This window comes from Podarcis erhardii (assembly GCF_964252035.2).
Source record: "Podarcis erhardii genome assembly, chromosome: 1".
Taxonomy (NCBI): domain Eukaryota; kingdom Metazoa; phylum Chordata; class Lepidosauria; order Squamata; family Lacertidae; genus Podarcis; species Podarcis erhardii.
In genome coordinates, this window is record NC_138497.1 from 89,197,587 (window position 1) to 89,219,898 (window position 22,312).

The window sequence follows — 22,312 nt, forward strand, 5'->3', positions numbered from 1 at the left end:
ACAGGAGCTAATCACTATACCTCTGCTTGTCCTTGCCCACTGATAAAATTGCATGACTAGCAAGTCAGGTAGAGTGAAGCAGTGGTCAAGCCCACTGAAAGTGGCTGCTCATTCTAATTGGCACTGCATGCCATGGGATGCTGTTGTTAATTACCCACACACCTGGTCCAGGGTAGTGCAGGGTAGTATGATGCTTTTATTTAGTTATTTGTTTTTTGGGCAGTCATTTCCCAGCTACCTTTCTAATCATTTGGTTATATGCTTATGCTTATGCTTCCATCATCTGTAAGCATCCAGTCATAGGAGCAGTCATAGGGAGCTCCCATATGCCAGGTCAGACCATTGGTCTATCTAGCTCTGTATTGTCTATATATCTATATTGACTGGCTGTGACTCTCTAAGATTTCAGATGCAGGTCTTTCTCAGCCCTACTTGGAGATGTGAACCTTCCTGCATACAAAGCAGATGCTCTGAGCAGATGCCTTCCCCCCCCCCCCAAAGTAGGCAGGTAGGCGCTGGCAGACCGCAGAATGAGGTTGGTGGGGCAGAGTCCTTCCAGAAAATCATGCAGCAGAAACATCATAGGGCCCATTCTTCCTGGGACCAAACCAAATTGGAATGCGGGGGCTTCATATAATTGAATACTTATCCATGTTCTGTTTAGTTTCAAAGGCCTTTCCTGCATGCAGAACATTGGCAGATCAGGAAGAAGACTGAGTTATACACCTTCTTCCTGACATGCTATCCTTTGCGGTTCCTCTTTTAAGATGGGAGAGCATTCAATCATTTGATCCCCTACCTGTGTTTTGAATGGTACACTAACCTGCTAGAAGTTCTTGAGAAGGGCATTCAGTCATCTCATTCCCTGCCAGCTTTTTGAAGTAGTATAATTCCCACCGAGCTTCCTTGTGTCATTCCAATGAACACAGTTGCTAACCTCAGACACCAGCCACACCCTCACAGCCCTACCTGAGTAATGAAGGCTTGCAGAGCAATATCCAGCTGCCACAGAAGCATCCCCTGGTGGCCACATGCAGAAACAACAGCGGCATTGTAGAAAATAATGACTAACAGAAAGATGGGTTGTGTGATAACAATTATATTGTTGGTGTGATTTCTTAAGGAACCAAGCAACAGGAACAAAATGGCCAAGGTATTTTCTGTTTTTATTTCTCAATTAAAGTCAATGTTTTTGAGAATAGAATGCCAGCAGATATGCTTCTTGGTCACCGAGAAAATATGGTGGTCACTTGGGGTGAACAGGCTACTGGATATTTGCATGCCTAGTTCAGAAACCTACAGCCAACCAACATGAATTCATTTTCTCAAAGAGGCCAATGAAATCACCTACAAAGAGAAAATGAGAAGTGTTGTTTATTATTCATGCCAGCATCACACATATATTCCTAGGATCAGTATATCCTTCATATACAGATGAGTGATCATATTCCTAGCAAATATTTGACTCATAGAATTGTAGAGTTGGAAGGGATCCCAGGGGACATCTAGTCCAACCCCCTGCAATGTAGGAATGTCCACTAAAGCATCCTTGACAGAGGGCCATCCAACCTCTGCTTAAAATCTTCCTAGGAAGGAGTGTCCACAACCTGCCAAGGGAGACTTTGGCCCTGTGACTTACTTGCAGGGGAATTGATGCAACAGTGAAGAAATGAAATGGCAATCATATTTAATATGGCTGTTCCAGATTTATCTGTTTTTATTTTAGAAATGTGACCACTTTTTTCCACCACTTTTTTCCCTCACCACATCACACAGGCATTTTTATTTTTCTGAGAGAAGGCAATTAGCAGCCCACTCTTTCCTAGGCATGTTTCTCCACCAGAAGACCCACTGTGGGCTCCTTTTGCACATTACATTTCCCCCACTTTTTTATTAATTGCTATTTAATGCAACACAAAAGTGGCACTCATTCACTTATAATTTTCCAGACAATTTGCACATTACATTTTTCATATGTGCATGCACATCAAAAGAGAAGGGACTGTGGCTCTGGGCCTGAGTACATCCTTGGCATGTAGAAGGTCACGTGGTCAGTTAATTCTCTCCCTGCTCCCTGCATCTTCACCCAAAGAAAGATGTCAGGCAGCACAGGGTTGCAAAGGGGCCTGCCTGTATCCTTGGAGAGGTCACCATAGCCTCAGATTAGACCGTGCAGAGTTAGAGGGATCTGACTCAGTCTTTGCTCAAGACTCCACACCACATCTTCTGACTTCATGTATTTGGTGCCTGCGATGTGTGAAGCATCCCAGAGAGGAATAGGACTCATGATTTGAAAAGCACGCAAGGGATTGCAGAGTTCAGGGGGCCCAAATAGTGTTTGCTACCCACATCCCCAAACCCGCTGGAAGGTGACACATTTCCTAGAACCCAAATGAAAGAAGAAGTACTTCTTCTTCACATATTGCATAGTAAAACTATAACATTTGCCCCCACAAGAGTAGTGATGGTCGCCAACTTGGATGGCTTTAAAAGAAGATTAGACAAATCCATGGGACTGGTTTCAACTACTTGATTCCATTAGTGGAAGCAGGATGCTGGACCAGTTGATATTTTGGCCGGATCCAGCCCAGCATGCCCTCCAACATTTCTCTGATGAAAATAGGGACATCCTAAGGAAAAGCGGGACATTCCAGGATCAAATCAGAAACCGGCATGACTGTAAATCCGGAACTGTCCCTGGAAAATAGGGGCATTTGGAGGGTCTGGCAGGGGTCTTCTAATGTCCTTATGTTGCTCTTCTAATGTTGCTCCAAAGTTCTCTGTTCTTCCCTTCCCTCATGCCCGTTTAAAAAAATCTGTGCTGAAGTAATGAGGAATGAGTTTATAAACTACTGATAGGCTTTCTTATGAGACCATGAGCCAATGACAGCTGTTACTAGGGAGGAGGAGAGAGTCTCGGAGGCTGGATTTTTTTAAAAAAACAAAAAGTTTTTGCTGTATCAGCTTTCACAAGACAGGAGAGAAGCGTCGACTTGAGCTTAAGTTTCCTGCGGCTAGTAGTAGATTTAATATTTTATCATTCCTTTGACATGCTTTCCCTTGCACTCCCCACTCAAATGAGTTTAACATGGGGCTGGGTATATAACAGACACACAACAGCTGCAGCAGGGTGTCTGGGATATAAAAGGGGGGCAGGTGCACAGCTAGGAATGGAGGAGGGAGGCCCTGGGTGAACTGGGGTTAGGGGGGTGAGGGTTGGGGCAAGGGTCATGGGAGCAGCCAGCTGTGTGTGCCTTTGACAATTGCCAGGATGCGCTGTCCATCCCAGGGTGTAACTGGCAACCCTTGGTGAACTGTTCTCTCCCTCTCTTCCTTTCCCTGCATGAAGCCAAGACAACATAAAAAAAAAACCCTCCAGACGTTAAAGCCAAGGCTAGTAGCAACAGGTCTGTGGCTCGCTCAGAAACTGGAAAAACGCCATTCTTTTTTCTTGCCCCCCCCCCATCTACAGGGATAGGGGGAAAGGGTGGGGGGAGAGCAAGATGTTTAAACTGTCAGTTCCAAGCAAGAAAGCTGAGTTTCTGTGAACTTTGGGGAAGACGGCAGACTGCTCCAGAGGGAAAAGGTGGCATGTGGATTTTGAAGTGGGAATGGGTTTAAGGAAGAGAAGCAAGTCAAACTCCAGAGAAACTCAGATTTGCAAAAGGGTGTGCGTGAAAAAGAGGAGTACAGGAAGCTTACTTTATGAAGTCAGGTTACCTTCTCATCTAACCTGACTTTATCTCCTCTGGCAGGCTTTGACTGGTGTTGAGCAGAGGACTTTTACATCACCTTCTGTCTGATCCTTTTTCTCTTGAGAAGCCAGGGTTTGGACCTGGGATCTTCCTGATTGTCTCTACCACTGAGCCATGGCCCCTTCCTGAGAAGAAGGATCTGTACAATGGAGGCAGAATTTTATCCGCAAAACTGATCAGTCAAAATTAGCTGATTCATGTGTTGGATTTTACATACATAAAGCTGTTTTCTAACACCACACCCCCACAGGAACATCAAGGGACACTGGAGGCAGGATAGGTGCACTGAATGAGCAGAGGTGACAGGCATGTCACCTTGCTCCCTTCCATATAATATGGGCCAGTATTATCTGACCTGGCCCCATACATGTATAGTGTTTACTGAATTGAAGCTGAGTATTATTTGTCCATGTGCTTTATGTTTGATGCTCCCCCCATCATTTGTATGACGATGTGTCCCAATTGTCCACATATGATAACATGCTTAAAAGGCAGGGCCATCAAAAAAGGAGACCATAGGCTGGAAGGGACACCAAGCATCATCCAGACTGACCCCCACCCCTGCAAAACCCACAAAAATATAGAATCATAGAATTGTAGAGTTGGAAGAGACCATGAGGGTCATCTGGTCCAACCCCTCACATTTGCCCAATGTGGAACCCACGACCCTGAGATCAAGAGTCTCATGCTCTACCGACTGAGCTATCCTTTGGTCTACATGTGATTTGATCCACTACAGCATTGCAGGATTTTGACACAATTTATGAAAGGCAGTCCTAGCAATTACCATTTACTCTGGCTTCAGTGCACTCCCGCTGCTAACTTTTGTATCCATTTGCACCAGTTACCCACAATGCAGAGCTAGTAGGTGGTTTTTTTCTTTGAGAAATACAGTAGACGCTTGGGTTGCAAACGTGATCTGTGCAGGAGGCACGTTCGCAACCTGCAGCGTTCGCAACCCGCAGCGCCATATCTGCGCACGCACAGGTTGTGATTCAGCACTTATGCGCAAAGCGTGATTTAGCGCTTCTGCACATGCGTGACTGCCGAATCCCAGAAGTAACCTGTTCCAGTACTTCCGGGTTTCGGTGTGTCCATAACCCAAAGAAACGCAATCTGAAGCGTCTTTAACTCAAGGTATGACTGTACCGCTATTTGGAGCATGTCCCCTTGAACCAGCATAAGCCACATTCACTTCAGAGTTAAGTGGAGGTGTGTACATTTGAGACAGCCATTGCACATGTGCAGATGACAGTTTCATGAACAGGAGGTGCTGGGGTAGCAGGGGCAGGGAAGCCAAGCAGGTAATGCACATCAGGTGAAGCTATTGTCTCTGTTGTGTACAACAGCATGCAAATGGAACTTAAAATGCAGCAGGGGAGGAAACAACCTCATTGTGTTTTAAACCCCCAAAGTGTATATAGCCTTGGAAAGCATTCCTTGACTGCAGCAATAGGTTGCTTAGTAAGTACATAGGGATGTCGGCATTCCTCTTGACCCTCTCTTTTGTTGCCTTCCGAAGAAGCAGAGCAGCAGAACATGAGCAGCTTTCTTTTCAAGTAGAGCCTGGGGATTTTGGCAGCATCCTCCTGGCCATGCTTAGCTTATCCAGAAGTAAGCCCTATTGAGGCCTGCTCTGTACATGTGGCAAAATAGGGTGGCAGAATACTGAAGGGACAGAATGGACGTTACCATTTCAGGCTACAAGAGAAGTACGTCACTTTAGAATGCTCACACATTCCATTCTGAGTAAAATTGTGACATAGCCAAGAAAAAGTTACAGTACTTTCTGGAATGCTCCTCACTCTGCTACTTTTCTACTTTCAGTTTTTCAAACCTGTGACGCCAACCCTTCTGCAGTCTGGAGTGATCCAGGGGTGGGGGACCTTTTTTCAGCCATGCATGGCTGATGGACAGTGACTTAAACTGTGCTTTCCATAGGGATCACCTGCACAATCAAGTTCTCCATGGGGAACTCAGTCGCGTGGCCAACTCAGCCGCACTTTCACCTGCCCTGTTGCATATGTTATCAGGTGTGGAGCAGGTGATCTTGGCCTCACAGGCCGAATTGGGACTTGTGGTGGGACACATTTGGCAATTCCCCATCCTTGTTGAGTGAAGACAGAATTCTGCCTCCTCCTTGCCGCATGAGTAGCAGATCTGGATTCAACAAGACTTAGTAAGAGGGTTTAGGATTACAGCCCAATCCTGTGCAGGCTCAGTTAAAATTAAATACCCATTGATTTCAATAGGGCATGCTACCAAGGATGTGTGCTAAGGCTGTAGCCTTAAACCAGGCTTCCTCAACCTCGACCCTCCAGATGTTTTGAGACTACAATTCCCATCATCCCTGACCACTGGTCCTGCTAGCTAGGGATCATGGGAGTTGTAGGCCAAAAACATCTGGAGGGCCGAGATTGAGGAATCCTGCCTTAAACATGTTTCCTTCTCTTCAAGTAGAAGCTGCTAAGGAATCACTAAAGAGAGATGCAAACTTCTACCCCCACTTTGTTTGCACCTTCTGTGTTTTTAATACCAGTATGACTTGGACATATTGGTCAATGATGAGGCTCATCTCCAAGCTCAACTTCCATCCTCCTCTGTTCCTTGGCTGTTGATGTTTTAAATAAGGACCATATAACACTTAAAGAGGTCTATATATGTAGTGCATACATGCCCACAAAGAGGGTCTGACAGTTGTTACATACGGATTCACAGCATTAATGTTTAGTATTAACTGAAGACCACCAACACTGAGAAGTTGACCTATATAAGGAATCCTTCCCACTCGGATGGGTGTGTGCGTGTATGCTCATTGGAATATCCTAGGAATTGCCTTTCCTTAATTTCATTGTACACAGGTTGTACATTGACAATAAAGGTATTATTATTAGCCCATCCTCTGCATGCAAAATCCACCTGCATTGTCTCTACTAAACTTAATCATTGTAATCCAAGCATCTCTGGCATTTCCACTGTTTGCAAGCCTTTGAATCATCCTAGGCTGTATTTTTCTGCATGATTATTGTTCTGGGTGGGGTTGATCTGATAGTTAAGAATGGCTGCTGGGGGTCCTGGCTTAGTGCAGAACCTTAGAAGAATAGTTGGCCATCATCAGAGGTTTCCCAGTCCCATAGTTTCCATGATTGCTGCTATCATTTCTGTGATTCTGTCATTCTGCCTGAACAAACTGAGATTCACAATTTCTCTTTGCAGAAGTTGTGATTAGCAAAACTTTAAAAAAAAAGAAAGGGAAAAAAAGCAAAAGGCTAGGTGAGGTTCCCTGAAACCCAGCAGTGTCTGTGCAGCAGTGAACCTGATCAGCTTTGCTATGGCAGAAGAGTTCACATCGAGAGTTTCAGTGACCAGGTTCCTTGCCAACTCTTGAAGCAGCTCCTGTAGCTCTCCCTTTAAAAACAGTCTTATCTACAGCAATTAGCAGCTGATAGTGCTTGACTCCATGCTCTGAAAAGCCTCACTGCTGATTCCTACAGATCAAACCTCTGCCAGAAGAGCAGGCCAGGCTGTTTGGTTTTCTGGATAGTTATTGAAGGTGGCATAAAAAGGCGGAGGTGTCATGTTCAGCCAGCAAAGGCAGACCTAGAAGATGTCTAATGCTCTTAACCATTGCAAAAAATATAAAAATATAAAAAATGTGAGGGTCCCCACCTGTCTTAGGGGCCTTCTGGGTCAAATCTAGACCTTTGAGGGGTACTCTTTGGCCTCATGGTTACCAACACTGGACAACAGATAAGCATACCAGAGCTGTTCTATATGGCCAATGGACTGAATAGCAGGCTCTTAGGGTGGGCAGGCTTGCTGCTCCCTGCCCCCTCACCAATTTCCTTGCTGGCAGCAGTCTTCTTCCAAAATTAATTGCTGATCAAAGTGATATGGCCTTGAAGACAAAAGGAAGAAATTGAGTAATTTCTCATTTTTCAATTTCCTCTCCTAACCTGTCAGAATATCACCTTGTTCACTTGCCAGAGAGAGAGAAAAAGTCTGGCAATTACTCTGGTGCTCTGACAGATGATAAAAGGACCCCTACCCCCATGAGCTGTGTCCCATATATTGCCCTTCCACTACATCACTGGGGGCAGCAGGAGGTGGAACTCTGGGAATTTTGAGCCTGGCTTTTGATCTGCATGTGGTTCCTGTTTTTGAGAGGAGGGAGCCAAGTGTCAGCACCACTGACAGCACTACTCATCAGCTGTGCAGTGGAGGTGGCTCTTTTTCTGACTCCTGAGCATAAGCAAATGGGCAGTTGTACTGGTACTTCTTTGCACAGCACACTGTGTTATGGAATGACAGCACAAATGACCATGGGAAGAAGGGAAATTAAGATTCCATTTCCTTTGCAGGGCACTATATGTATGGGGAAAGAAATAGCTTCCTTCTGCACAATATCCCTGGAAGGAAAGTGGAAATGTGCATTTCACAAATTTATTTTATTTTATTTTATTGCATTGCATTGCATTTCTATCCCACCTTTTCCTCCATGGAACTCAAGGTGGTGTGCATTGTTTTCCTTTTTCCATGTTATCCTCACTACAACCCTGTGAGGTAGATTGGGCTAAGAGAGAGTGCCAATGTGGAGAGCAGGGGCAGATCAGCTCTTGGCTTTTAAAGTAACTCTGCCACCACCCCAAAAGAAAGAGCATCACCAGCAACCTTGTCTCATATTTTTTAATTTAGAAAGGGTAATGTTGATGTGATAAATAAGTGGGAGCAGCTGGAGAGAAGCCGATTTTTAGAGCATGACTTGGATCGTCTGGGTGGGAAGTTAATTGGGAGTTATGGGTAAAATTCATGGAACTGAACTGAGTGGGGAGCAGATGAATTCAAAAAATTATTTGGGGTAGTTTGAAGAAGAAACTGATTGGCTTGCCTTCTGGGAAATGTAAATTTGAGTCGTTTTAAATTCGCACTTCTGCATCTAAATTAGCATATGTAAATTTGTGTGTTTCAACAGCGCCTCCTGTTGTAAAAATATTTAAGTACACTAGGTTGCAAGGGAGTCATATTAATTGTCAGGATTAGAAGTGAATAAAAGCCAAGCAGCTCACACAGGCATTAGAAGAACAGAATGCAACAAAATGTTTCACTATGAAATGCCAGCCAACCTTGCCTGCTTTGAGGGTATTCCATTCTGTTTTTCCCCTTCCCCTCACCCTGTTTGTTTGTATTCCCCCCCAACAGCACTCAGGACTCTTCATTGTGCTGTTTTGGGGTCCCTCGCAATAATTTCCCCCCTAAAATTGTTTTCCTCCCTTTGCTCTTGCATAAACCTTGGGGTTCCCCTAAGCCAAATGTGGGGAACCTCTGGCCCTCAGGATGCTTGGCCCATTGGCTGGTGCTGATGGGAGTTGCAGTTCATCAGCAGGGTTCCCAACTGCTGCCAGACCTAAGCCTTCCCTTTTGTGCCTAATGGTGTTGTTCTGAATACATACCAGATCAGCAATCAGAGAAGGCATTCACTATTGGTATAGGTAGGATCTGCCCACCAACATACTGCAAAAGTTCACTCTCCAAGGCTCCCCAATTTGCATCTAGGCGCTCCAGTTTGTGTATGCAAGCTGCAGGTGTTTGCATGTGCAAATAAGTACCACCCTAGACTTTCCAAAGGATGCAGGTGCCGGTGGGTGGCTTGAGAATTTAACCCCTTAGGAACTGGACTCTGTTAGACAATCCCTCCCATCTACCCACTGTGTGTTTTGTTTTGATTCTTTCTTTTCCTTCAGTTATACCTTGCAGCCCAGTGTGGTGTTCCCAAGGGGTCACCCATCCAAGCACTGACTTTAGCAAGATTCAGTACCATGTCCCTACAAACCATCTCCCCACCCATAATAGCAGCTACGGGGGGGGGGGGAGGATTAAACAGGATTAGACAGGATCACAACAGAGTGGGAGGAAAATTAACCCCCTTTCCCCCTTGTGCCATTTTGCTGATTAAAATCCCACCCCCCCAAGCTGCTGTTCACCCTAGGAGGGAGGGACTGCTTCCAGGTGTCACTTGGGTACCAATAAATTTTCCTCTGTAGGCTAAACACTGACTTTGGCATCAAGTGTGGGCAGGATTAGACTGCCCTTCTCCAGCACCAGTTAAGGGGCCCTAGAGCACAGTAGGTGTGGGGTGTTTTAAAGGAGACCCTAAACATAGATCTCCCACATCATGTCTAGCTTGATCCTGCATGAGTGTGGTCTTGGTCAGTCGCCTGGATGGGAAGCAATTGTGAGTGAGCTATAAGTACAATCAGTTAAAAATCCATCGAAAAACATGGAAATCCAATGGTGCCTGTTTCCCGGCTGCCGTGTGAACTGTTCAAGGTGCAGAACCTTCATCTGTGAGTGGGAATAATGCTGGCAACATGGCCCTTACAATTTGTGAGGACTCTTTTTGTGAGTTCTCCTCCTGGAGGAAGAAGGAAGGCTTCTGCAGAATGTGACACCTGGTTGTGAACCCTGCCAGGGCAAATTATTCAACAGCACTTTGTGGCTTTGTCGGGCCAGTCTATCCAGAGGCGGAGAGAAGGGTGGGGTTAGAGAAGAATTTGGAAAAGGGTGGGTGGGAAACAGGGTCCAGGAAAAACAATTTATTTGTTTGGCAAGCTTCTGAAGATGCTCCAAAGAATCCAGAGTTTCTGTTCCCTTACATTTTTCTAATTGCAAACACAAGCCAAAGGAGTTGATGTTGGGAGGTTTGGCAACTGCTTATTTCTAATGAGTAATCTCTAGGCTGTGGACCAATTACATACTAAAAGCAGATTTAGATGTTGTTTTCTCTTATTTATTTGTGCTCAAAAATACTACAATGTGAACACACACACACAAGTTCAATTCACCACTCTCAAGGGAGATCACTTGAGCTACTCTTTACTTAAGTTTACACTACTGTAAGCCTCCTCTAGTTCCTGGCAATGGTGCTCAGAGCAAAAGTAATATGAAGCACATAATTCTGGGACATGTGCAGACATCCAGTTGAACTGAGCATCTTGGTAACAGCAAGTACCATCATTCCTGGCCATTGGCTGGGGCTGGTGGGAGTTGAAGTCCAATGTGTAGTGTGTGTGTGTGTGTGTGTGTGTGTGTGTGTGTGTGTGTCTGTCTGTCTGTCTGTCTCTCTCTCTCTGTGTGTAGGGCTCACCTACAAAACTGATTAATGCTGCTTGGCTGGAGGGCTCCCAAAGTTGAATGAGCTTAAAACAGGGTCAGAGTTCAAAATTTTTACCAAAATTACCCAAGGGGAAACATCCACAATAGATAGTGTTTTTTTCTGTGTGTGCTCACTTGTCCTAACTAACACACATACACCTCGGTAGTCAATTCTTACCATATACACCAGGGATATTGTGCAGAAGAAGCTACCAGCCTTGCTGGTAGAGTGACCAGATGGCTCTGGCAAATCCAACCAATATTTTTAATTAATTGCCCCTGATCCATTGATAGGTTAATTGTGCTGATTAATCAAAGTAATGCTTTTAGACCTGGCAATTTCTGATTGATGGATGGCTTGGAAACCTCTCTGGCTCCCCCTCTGCCACCCCACCCACCTCCCTCCCCCTCCCCCAGCCAATCGAGGCAATTCTTCAGCTTTCAGTTGGGTAAAGGAGAAGGAAATAATGATTCTGCTATTCCTTTGAGACCAGGCCACGCTTTCTAAGGAGCTTACTGTTTCAAGTACCCACCTATCCATCACTCAACTCCCCCACCCCCCCACCCCTTTCCAGTGTTATGCCTTTCAGGGATCTTGTTGAAATCCCCCCTTTCAGCCAAAACACAAGGACAGAAATACATTGTGTAAACAAACAGAGCAAATAACATTGTGAATGGGTTTCCCTAAGTCACCAGGTGTTTGTCCTCCAAGCAGCTGCCCTGGGGGACCAATCCTGCTGAGCACTGAGAAGCAATGTTAAGAAGCGGGGGGGGGGGCATTGAGGGAGCTCAGAAACCTTGTGTGATTGAGATGTTGTTATGTTGGATCCTGGGCTGCCTTGTTTGATTTGTTTTAGCTGTAGGGCTGTTGATGGAGACAGCCAGTCTGTGTTTGCCATTGAAGGTAGCAAAGCAACCCAGGTGGAGGTTATCAAGGGAGCTGCTAATGTAGGGGTGGGCACTGGTTTAAAAGAGCCTTTTCTGCTTGCGATGGGAGGTTTCTTATAAAAACAGCTGAAATGGATGTCACGTTTTACATCCTCCCCATTTTCAAATCCAACATACTGTATCTATTTCAGAAATAATGTTACAAGAGTACAAGCTTCAACTTTTGGTGCAACAGTGTAATCCCACATGCACACCATATATTTAAAGTGCTAGTATGTGACTTTAAACAGCACCGGCCTCCCCCAAATAATTCTGGAAGCTGTAGCCTGCTAAGAGTGCTGAAAATTATTAGGAGACCCTTATTCCCTGCAAAGAGTTCCAGTTCTCAGGGTGCTTTAACAATCAATCCCTCTTCACAGAGAAATTGTAACTGTGAGGAGAATAGGGGCCTCCTCTCAGCACCCTTAACCAACTGCAAACTAGAACTTTTTGGGAGAGAGAAACCATGACTGTCTATTGTGGTATCATAGTGCTTTGAATGCATGGTGTGAATATGGTCTAAATCTAGGACAGCCTTCTCCAACCTACTGACCCAACCACAGATATTTTGGACAACAACTGCCATCAGCCCCAGCCAGCATGGGTACTTGTCAAGGAGGATGGGAAGTGCAATTCAAAAACATTTGGAAGGCACTTGGTTGGAGAAGACTGACTGAACAGTTTGTCTCAGAAGTGAGACCTATAGAGTCCAATGCAGGGCCAACCTACAAGGTGGGCTGAAGCAGACACCTCAGGCAGCAGAACCACAGCAGGCAGCACCCCACCCCACCCACGTCCTCCACTAGTGGAGAAGCAGCAGTAGCAACAACTTCCAACAAGATCTTGCTGCAATCTCATGTGTTCCCTAAGATCTTACAACAGCTCCACAAGGTCTCACTGAACCTTCTGCCTTTGACATTTCTTCACAGGTGCTGCCACATGACCCTGTGACCCTTAAGGTGTTGTTGGACTCCAACTCCCATCAGCCCCAGCCATCATGCTCAATAGTCAAGAATGATGAGGGCTGGAGTCCCACAACATCTAGACGGCCACAGGTTCCCCATCCCTGGTGTAGACAGTACTGAGGTGAAGGGACCAATGGTCTAACTTAATATAGGGCAGCTGCCTATGTTTCTATGTTTCTGGGCAGTGGTGCAGATTGGACCCAAAAGGATGGCGCAAGCAAGTGGCCTGTAGTGTCTGTGGCAAGGGAGAGAGGCTCAGTAAGGGTATCTTGCCTGAACACACACACACACACACACACACACACGTACACTGCCATCACCAAATAAAAATATGGAGTCAGTATTGTTGAAGTATAATCTGTAGCAAGAGACACTGGAGGAAAAGCAATCAATATGCAAGTGAGCAATCCTGTTTCATGGGCTGAGTGCTTGCCCACCTATTTAACAGATGGTTGGCATCGCTTGGTTTGTCACCATTGACTTGAGAGTGATAGACCCATAACATTCATAACACATGGTGCAACTTTATGGCTGTAAGATTCTGCTGTATCATCTACTGCTGGCAATTAAAATACTACCTTGTACAGCAAGCAAAGAGCAAACTTTGCAGAGGGACGGGAGTTGTGGTGAGGTCAAAAGGGAATTGCAGTTGTTGGCACCCTTCACTTGCCAGAGAGTATGTGTTGTTTGCTGAGTGTTTTGTCAGCTAAATTGTACTTCACATTTTTACTTCATTTTGGAATGTGGTGTGTGTGTAGAGTGAGAGCTATGTATTATTGCTTCAGGCATGGAAAAATGTACTTTTTCTGGTGCTGTGAGGAGCATGTGTGTGTGTGTGTAATCTCCCCAAGCTTTCTACAAAGTATTCAAGGCATCTAACAAGGACAAAATTAAAATAACATGATATATGTACATATGTATATATAAGTATATAAAGTATGGCAATAATGCAAACCCATAATGCGGCAGAATTAAACAAATCAAAACAAACAAAACAAAATCCTGAAGCAGTGGTGGAGATAAGCTACATTTCTGCTTGTCACACAGCTGTCAGGAGTCACCGGGGCTCTGCCAAATGAGAGAGAGAGAGAAGTTGGCAACCCTACACTTCACATACTGCATTCTTCACAACACGCCGGAGTGACTCAGCATAAACCAAGCAGATTCTTCAGAGCCTAAGTGGTCCCGTTAGAATGTCAGGAACGCTTTTGGTACTCAATATAGCACAGCACAGGCAGTGAAGTGCATTGTGGGATTTGTTTGGCTGGCTTTGAATTATTATAAAGTGGGTCACCGCTTCCCCAAGCTCACATCCCAGCAGAATCTGTGTCTTTAACAGCTGTATTATGGTCAAAGCTCAACAGGTACATATTTTTCCCATGTAGGGGAACTACACTTGTTGAATTTCTGCTTTTCAAGCAGCTGTTAAAGGCACAAGACTTCTGACTAGAAAATGGGGAGGGGCGAACCTGAGTTGTGTCAGTTACTTGATTGGTGCCATAATGTTTTCAAACTTTGCTATGCGATGGGTCTATCACATTGTCCGGTAGTGGCCACTAAAACCTCACAAAACACAGTATGAGGAAGTGGGTCTCATAGGTTTTTATAAAGTCAAGATGAGAAGATCAAAATCTGAAATGGAGGGCAATCCCAGACATAAGAGGTAAACCAGGAGAAATAGGCTAACTCGGTGCTCAAATTATAGATGGCTAGTGGGGCTGGCCATGCCCTTTTGGGGTCTTTTTATAATGGCTCCTACAGCTGCTGTTTTTAAGGATCGCAGAAGTAGCATGGTTTGGCAAAAATGGGGAGGGGTGTCAGAGGGTGGGGCTTGTAGATTTAATAAAGAGTTAATAGGTTAAGTCTTTATATAGCTTTATATTATGGAAAAGTGAGGAACCTCTGGCCCTCCAGATGTGGATGGATTAAAACTTCCATCATCTGGTGCTGATGAGCATTGAGAGTCCAGCAATATCTGGCCATTGCAGATAACTGCATTACAGTGCTATCTAGATTTAATAGCACTATCTATTCTGGAAGTGGGAGCAAAGTTTGAGAGTTCCAGGTGAACTTTGCTTGGATTCTCTCCAATCCTATCCTGTGTGCGGTTGTTATTACAAGACAGTATATTATCTTTCAGTGTACATGGAAACAATGCTTTCCTCGATTGAGATTTGCGGTTCTTGACTTACTTACTTTTAAAAAATCTTCTACGCGAGTATGATTTTGCATTGCTTTCCATTTTTAAGGATTTTTTTGAATGGGTTGGAGTTTAGGAACAGATGACTAGATCTGTGGTGGGATAAGCAGCCTACAGGGAAAATAGAATCTTAATCAGTTGGAGGGTTGGCATTCATCAGCGAGGCATCAATCAAAGGATGCTTTTAGGTGTGGGATATTCTGCCCTTGGGTAGAGACCCAACAGTGTCTCTTCCAGCTCTCTGATTCTAAGAACATTTTGCTTCACAGACATTGTCAAGTGTAGCGTGTGTCTTCCCTCCTTTAGATTCTTCTTTCAGACATTGCTATGCTGAATTTCCACTTGTGTGCATAGCAAATCCTCATGGCAGTGCCTCCTTTTGTAAAGTTTCAGCTCCTTCTCCTCCCCCTTCTATTGCATAAATCCTTCTTAATTCCACTTTGCAGGTCAAGAGGTATTTGCATGACTGGCCTTTTTCGGTCTGATAACCTGGGGATCAATATCTGCTGTTACATAGGGTCTCTGTGGTATGAGGACTGCAGAGGACAGGTCCTGTAAAATCAGCATATCGGAGCCCCGGCCCAGAAGGGATTTTGTCTTCACTCTTTTGTGCTTCTCCCTCGATCAGGAGACGCAGCATTTTCTTAAGATCACATCTCTTGTCTCCCGTGTGCACCTAGAAGGTATAAGCAGAGAGGGGGTGCAGTTTGCTACACAGACACTTGACCTCTAGGAACTGAACTGTGATGAATTCCCATACCCTTTTCCCCTTAGCTGGACACCAAACAGCTGTCCCCCGATAACAGCTTTCACTCACCACTCGCATGGCTGGGAGCCCAAGCCAGAGCCTTAGAAGAAAAAGATCCCTATCCAATTACCACCCCTTGGAGCTGATTCTAAACATGCATGTCTTCTCCTCCTCCCCTCACCCAGCCATTTTTAGCTAGCAGAGAGATACTTCTGGTGGGGATCCCATTCCATGGAATACATGCTTTCAAGTCTAGAGCATTGTTGATAATCTATACTGAAAATCCTAACAGGGAAAGTGGGGTTGTTGTTCTTTTTCCTTTCTGGGGAGCATACATAGGACATTATTGCAGTACCATGGAAGCACTGAGGCAGCATGGAGATCACAGGGGAGGGTCGTAGTGATGTAATCTCGTCAAGCTGGCCTGGCAGTTCCCAGGAGGAGGAGGAGGAGGGATACTGAATTCAAGAACAAGAGAGCATGATAATGACAGGTAGCTGAGCTGTGGAATGCAAGAATGCAATCCTAACATGTCCTTCCCCAAACTGGTGCCCTCCCAACATTGTTGGACTACAACTCCCAGCATTCCTGCGCATCAGGCCAAGCTGGCTGAGGCTGATGGGAGTCCAAAAAACATCTGGAGGGTTCCAGGTGCAGTCTTAAGCAATTATTAAATGTCAACACTGAGTCTCCAATAGGACTGCCAACCAACAGCGGGTGGGGAGGAGAAAGCTACCTGGCTAGATTTATTTTCAGACCAGTGAAAGTTAGTTGCAAGGCCAGCCTCCCCTGCCTCCTCCTTCAGTCCTTTTCTCTTAGAAGAAGTGGGACACATGTGAACAGGCAACTTTTGTGTTATGCTCCACCACCCGCAGGTTGGCTCTGCTGCTAGAATTGCTCAGGGTTCCACCCCCAGGTCTCACCCAGTAACAGAATTTTTGATTTTAAGAGTTGGCAACCCTAATCTCTGGAGCTTGCCAAGAACACATTAAGCAGTCAGCGAAGGCAGTTGCAACCTTACAATGGCCACACCAGATCTATGGGGTTATTATTAAACTAATCTAGACCAACCAGCATTTCGGATAGACTGAACAAGACAGGGGACATCATGTATATGAACAAGTTGACTTTAGATAATTTGAAGAAAGTATAGGCCTGAGGAAATCCTTTTGTTAGTAACTGGAACACTGGCTTTGCAGAACCTATCAATTAATGGTGTGCATTTTGATCTAATGACTGGAGTCCATTGATGAATGACTATCTTTATTTATTTCAATATTACAACAGTAAAGGATTCTTAAAATTAAAGATGAAAACAATAGAACAATATATTAGACTGGTACATGTTGCTCCTGCTGGGTGGGGCCCAGATCCTGAGAGATACCCAGGAGCAAGTTAAGGCTGAAATTCAAAACTCATTTACTAGGAAGCTAGTGAAGGAAAGAATCAAAATTCTACAAGCCCAGTTTGCTATAATAATAAATAGAGAGGTGGAATGGAACATTAAAAAACTAAGGCAAAAAAATTTTGAATTTGCGAATAAATCTAGCAAATGGCTTGCCTGGCAAATCAAAAAAAGGAAGGAGCAAGGTGCAATTAATAAAATAACAGTGGAGGGAGTAGAAAGAACCGACCCCAAAGGAATTAATAGCGAATTCCTCAGCTATTACAGGAATTTGTATAAAGATCAAGAGAAAGTTGGTTTAAAGAGGATAGAGAGATTCTTGAAGGATAAAAGGGTGCAAAAAATCTCAATAGAGGAAAAGCAACGTTTGAATACACCAATTGGAAATGAGGAAATAGAGGAGGCAATTAAAGATTTAAAGAGGGGTAAGGCACCAGGCCCTGACGGATTTACAGCCGGCTACTACAAAGAAATGAAATCTATTTTGGTGGGACCTCTAAAAACGATTATGAACAATATCTTAAAGAAAGGAGAAACCCCAGAGACCTGAAAAGAGGCATATATTACGTTTATCCCCAAACAGGATGCAGATCCAACCCAGGTTAAAAATTACAGACCAATTTCACTCCTAAACACAGATTATAAGATATTTGCAGGAATTCTGGCAAGAAGGCTGAAGATTTTGCTATCAGAAATTATTCACAGGGACCAGGCGGGATTCCTGCCAGGTCGGCAGATGAGAGATAACACAAGAAATATAATTAATATGCTAGAATACCTGTCTGTTAGGATTGACAAACAAGCTATAATGGTGTTTGTAGATGCCGAGAAGACATTCGATAACGTGATATGGAACTTTATGTTGAAGAACTTAGAACACATGGATGTGGGTAACGATTTCTTTAATGGGGTAAAAGCAATATACACATAGCAGAAGGCCAAATTGATCATAAACAATATGGTGACGGAGGAGATAAGGATACAGAAGGGAACAAGACAAGGATGTCCGCTTTCTCCATTACTATTTATAACTGTGTTAGAGGTCCTTATGAACTCAATAAGACAAAACGAGAATATAAAAGGAGTATCAGTAGGACAGAATGTTTATAAGACCAAAGCCTTCGCCGACGACTTAGTAATAATGACAGAAGAACCAGCAACGGCAATAGGGGAAATAATAAAGGAAATAGAACAATTTGGAGAAGTGGCAGGTTTCAAATTAAATAAGACAAAAACGAAAATGATAGGAAAAAACGTGGACCCAAAGATAATTGAAACAATCCAACAACAATCGCAGATAGAGATGGTCAAAAAAGTCAAATATCTCGGCATCTGGTTAACACCCAAAAACATAGACTTATTCAAAAATAATTATGAGCCGATGTGGAAGGAAATAAAGAAAGATTTAGAGAAATGGGAAGGGCTAAAATTGTCATTCTGGGGAAGGATTAATGTAATCAAGATGAATGTCTTATCAAGGTTGATGTTTCTATTCCAGACCATCCCTATAATCAAAGGGAGTCAAATCTTTAAGGAATGGCAAAGGATAGTCTCAAGATTTATATGGCAGGGCAAAAAACCCAGAATTCAGTTCAAATTACTGACAGACGTAAAGGAAAGAGGGGGCTTTGCCCTGCCGGATCTGAAACTGTACTATGAGGCATCATGCTTATGTTGGATAAAAGAATGGGTAAAATTGGTGAATACGGAGCTGCTCGACTTAGAGGGCTTCGATAATAGATTCGGGTGGCACGCGTATTTATGGAAGAACAAAAGGAAAGTGCACAAGGGGTTTGCAAATCACATTTTTAGAGGGCCGCTAATCGAAGTTTGGGAAAGATATCAAAATCTGTTAGAGTCGAAAACACCACATTGGCTTTCACCTCTCGAAGTAATGAGTATAAAAACCACTAATATGAGAAGCAATTGGGCAACTTATGATCAGCTACTAACTAAGGTTGAAGGGAAATGGAAGCTAAAACCGTATGAGCAAACAAAGGAACATGTTTATGATTGGCTACATCACCATCAGGTGAATCAGATGTTTAGTAAAGATATCAAAGAAAGAGGTTATGCAGATAAAGACTCAAAATTCCAGACAGAAATAATAAATAATAAAGTGAAAATTATATCTAAGATATATAGGATGCTGTTGGACTGGAATTTAGGCGACGAGGAAGTCAAATCGGTGATGATCCATTGGTCAAGGGATATAGGTCATAGTATACAGTTTGAGGATTGGGAGAAACTTTGGAAGGAGGGGGTAAACTTTACGGCGTGTACTTCGATAAGGGAAAACGTCATGAAGATGTTTTATAGGTGGTACTTGACACCCATGAAATTATCAAAAATGTATAAGGTGGATAATAAGTGCTGGAGATGTAAGGACATAGAGGGCTCCTTCTACCATATGTGGTGGGAGTGCAGAAGGGTGAAACAATTTTGGGAGAAAGTACACACTGAATTGAAGAAGATATTAAAGTACACGTTCATAAAGAAACCAGAAATCTTTCTTCTAGGGATATTAGGACAAGAGATAAAAAAGGAAGATCGCAGATTGGTATACTATGCGGTTACGGCAGCAAGGGTAGTATTAGCCCAGAAGTGGAAACTACGGGAAACCCCAACGGTGGAGGAGTGGAGATCTAAGTTGTCGGATTACGCAGAGTTGGATAGATTAACAGGAAAAGTTAGATACATAAGAGACCAAGTGTTCACCAAAGATTGGGAAAAGTATGTAGATTATCTGGAATGTATTAGTGAAGGGCAAATAACGCTAAAGGGATTTAGAGACGCACTGTGAAAGACTAAGAGTTATTGTGCAAAGCAAACAGGAATTAGGAATCAGTATAATGACAATATAAGTAATGAAACGTGTAATTTTATTTATTGCTTCGAATGATTTACGGACAGGCTGAAGGAAGTCCCATAAGAGACGACTATGTTATATGGATGATATGGAAATGATAATTGTTGTTTATTATTTTTAATTTTTCTTTTCTGTGTATTTTCTTTGTATTTGTGTGTTACCTTGTGTTTTTTTTGGAAATAACTAATAAAAAAGAATAAGGAAAAAAAAAAGAAATTCAAAACTCATTTACTAGGAAGCAAGCCTCCTTGGACACAGTGTGACTTACCGGTACTTAGGGGAAAACATGCATAGGATGGCACTGCAAGTAGTTCTTCTCTGCAAAAGACCAGTTGCCTACCGAAAGCTATGCTAAACGTGTTCCTTCGAGCAGAATCAAAGACATCCCAACTGCACATCTTGTAACACTTTGACTGTTGGGCTGACAAATGAAATAGTCTAGTGGAAGGTCCCCCCCCCATATTCTCTAATTTTTCTGACTTCACCTCTCACTTGTATTTCTAAAACTCCTCTGAGCACCTGTGAGTAATCTCACTTTGTGCCTACAACCTGCCAATATTTCAAGTTCATTAAGAATATTCATTGGTTTTCATCTTAACCTCCTCTAAGTGAATCAATGTCTTTTATATTATAAACAATAGGTTCATTGATAGTGGGAATTAAAGCGCCCCTTGAGCTGGGGGTGGGGAAGGGGTAGAAAATTGAAGCCTACAACAGCAGTCTTTCCCCCGCTAAGGGGTTATAGTGAGTTGCATAGTAGAAAATTAAGTGTGAATGTTTTTCATGGCTCCTTTGATATAATTTCATTTAAAAAGCAGCATTTTTTTCGACTAGTTGCAACATGAACTAAACATCCTAGTTGTTATAAGTATTACAATTGGGCTCCAATAATTTATCCCAAGCCTTACAAGTTCAAGCTTGCAGATGGAAATTTTTGATCCCCTTTTTATATCATTTTATGGTTAGTTTTTTTTATCATGCACGGCCAAGAATTGCTTTGACCTTTCCTGCAGCTCTGTCAAAACTGCCACAAACAAGAGGATTGTTCTCTTCTCATTGAATTTTGTGGTGTGTGTTTTTAAAATGATATTGTTCCTAGTGCATTGCTTGTTTGTGCTTCTTTGCAGTATGTTGTGTGATTCCTCCCAGTTCAGTGTTACCTGCCTCTGCAAGTGTTGTTCATTGGCCTAGTAATGGAAACAAGACCTTTGGTTTAGCCACTGGTCCATTCAACAGTTTGTTCAATGCAACAGCTTGTTCAACCTTCTTGAACACAGGGATATCAGAATGAAATTTAGTATAAGTGTTGAGGACACACTTCTTTGTTTCAGGCTCTGGTACCAGCTCAACTTCCAAACCTGTTTTCCAAAACTGTGAAGGTAAATAGAAAATACACTGTAATGTGATCGCTGCTTTCGAGACTGAGATAACCAGAATGAAAGTCAGTATACATGTTCAGGGCACCATTTTACACACCAAGTTCATACCCAATTCCACCAATCCCTGCTTCACAAGCTCTTAACAAGCGTTGACAACCAACATGTGAAAATATGACTAGCACCCAAAGCATTTTCCAACCCTTTGGGTATGAGCTGCTGCCCTCACTTAGAAGCCAAAAAGTCCCTGGGACTTGACCATAACTCATTCTTTGGCCTCGTGAGCTATGGCTTGGCAGTGAATTCAGCCTTGGCTTGGCAAGCTGGAAACTGACACTGATGCTCTTTTGGAAATTCAGAGGCGTTGACATCACCAGCTGACATCATCAGGGTGTGGGTCCCAAGCATGATCCTAAGATGTGATGGTTCTTCATGTTCTAACTGATCCATATTCAGCCTCCCGCTGTCTCTACATGGGCTTTCTCTTCTTGCCTCCAACTCAATGGCAACCGGAATCCTTGCTTCACCCCTTACTGCCTTAAGGGCTTCGTCTCACTTTCCAGACTGTCTAGAATGAGGCCTTTTGTTTGAAGGTATTATTATCCAGCTGTAAAGGCTCCCTTTCTTGGAGTCCAAAGGGACTGCAAATTTCAACCACTTACTGTATACTGCTTCCCAGTTAATTCAAGGATGAAAGTAAAGGTGGGTTTTTTAAATATATATTAAAAAACAAAAACGATGACGCACCTTCTCAGGCAAAATATTGCATGTAATTTAAATGAATTAATGAATTAACTTGGCGTATTTGGTAACAAGGTGAAGGTCCTTACATCACATAGTCACAGTTCTTGCTTGAGCTGGGTACAGCTTCTAGCTCCATCTCATTCAAGGAAGAAAGATTGCTTTCACCTTAAT

General features: G+C 43.5%; 1 protein-coding gene and 1 long non-coding RNA gene across 3 annotated transcripts in view; one reads left to right on the top strand and one right to left on the bottom strand.

Annotated features, from left to right (window-relative positions):
• Window positions 1-22,312, top strand: part of IGFBP5 (insulin like growth factor binding protein 5) — a 47,085-nt gene that overhangs the window by 4,463 nt on the left and 20,310 nt on the right. The window lies entirely within an intron of this gene.
• On the bottom strand, window positions 1,150-5,462 carry LOC309337072. Of its 2 annotated transcripts, none has more exons than XR_014154102.1 (3): window positions 4,905-5,462; window positions 3,721-3,894; window positions 1,150-1,347 (listed from the first exon to the last, which is right to left on the bottom strand). It is a non-coding gene; the product is annotated as an uncharacterized lncRNA (long non-coding RNA). The 2 variants fall into 2 exon arrangements; XR_014154103.1 differs by having other exon boundaries at window positions 3,703-3,894.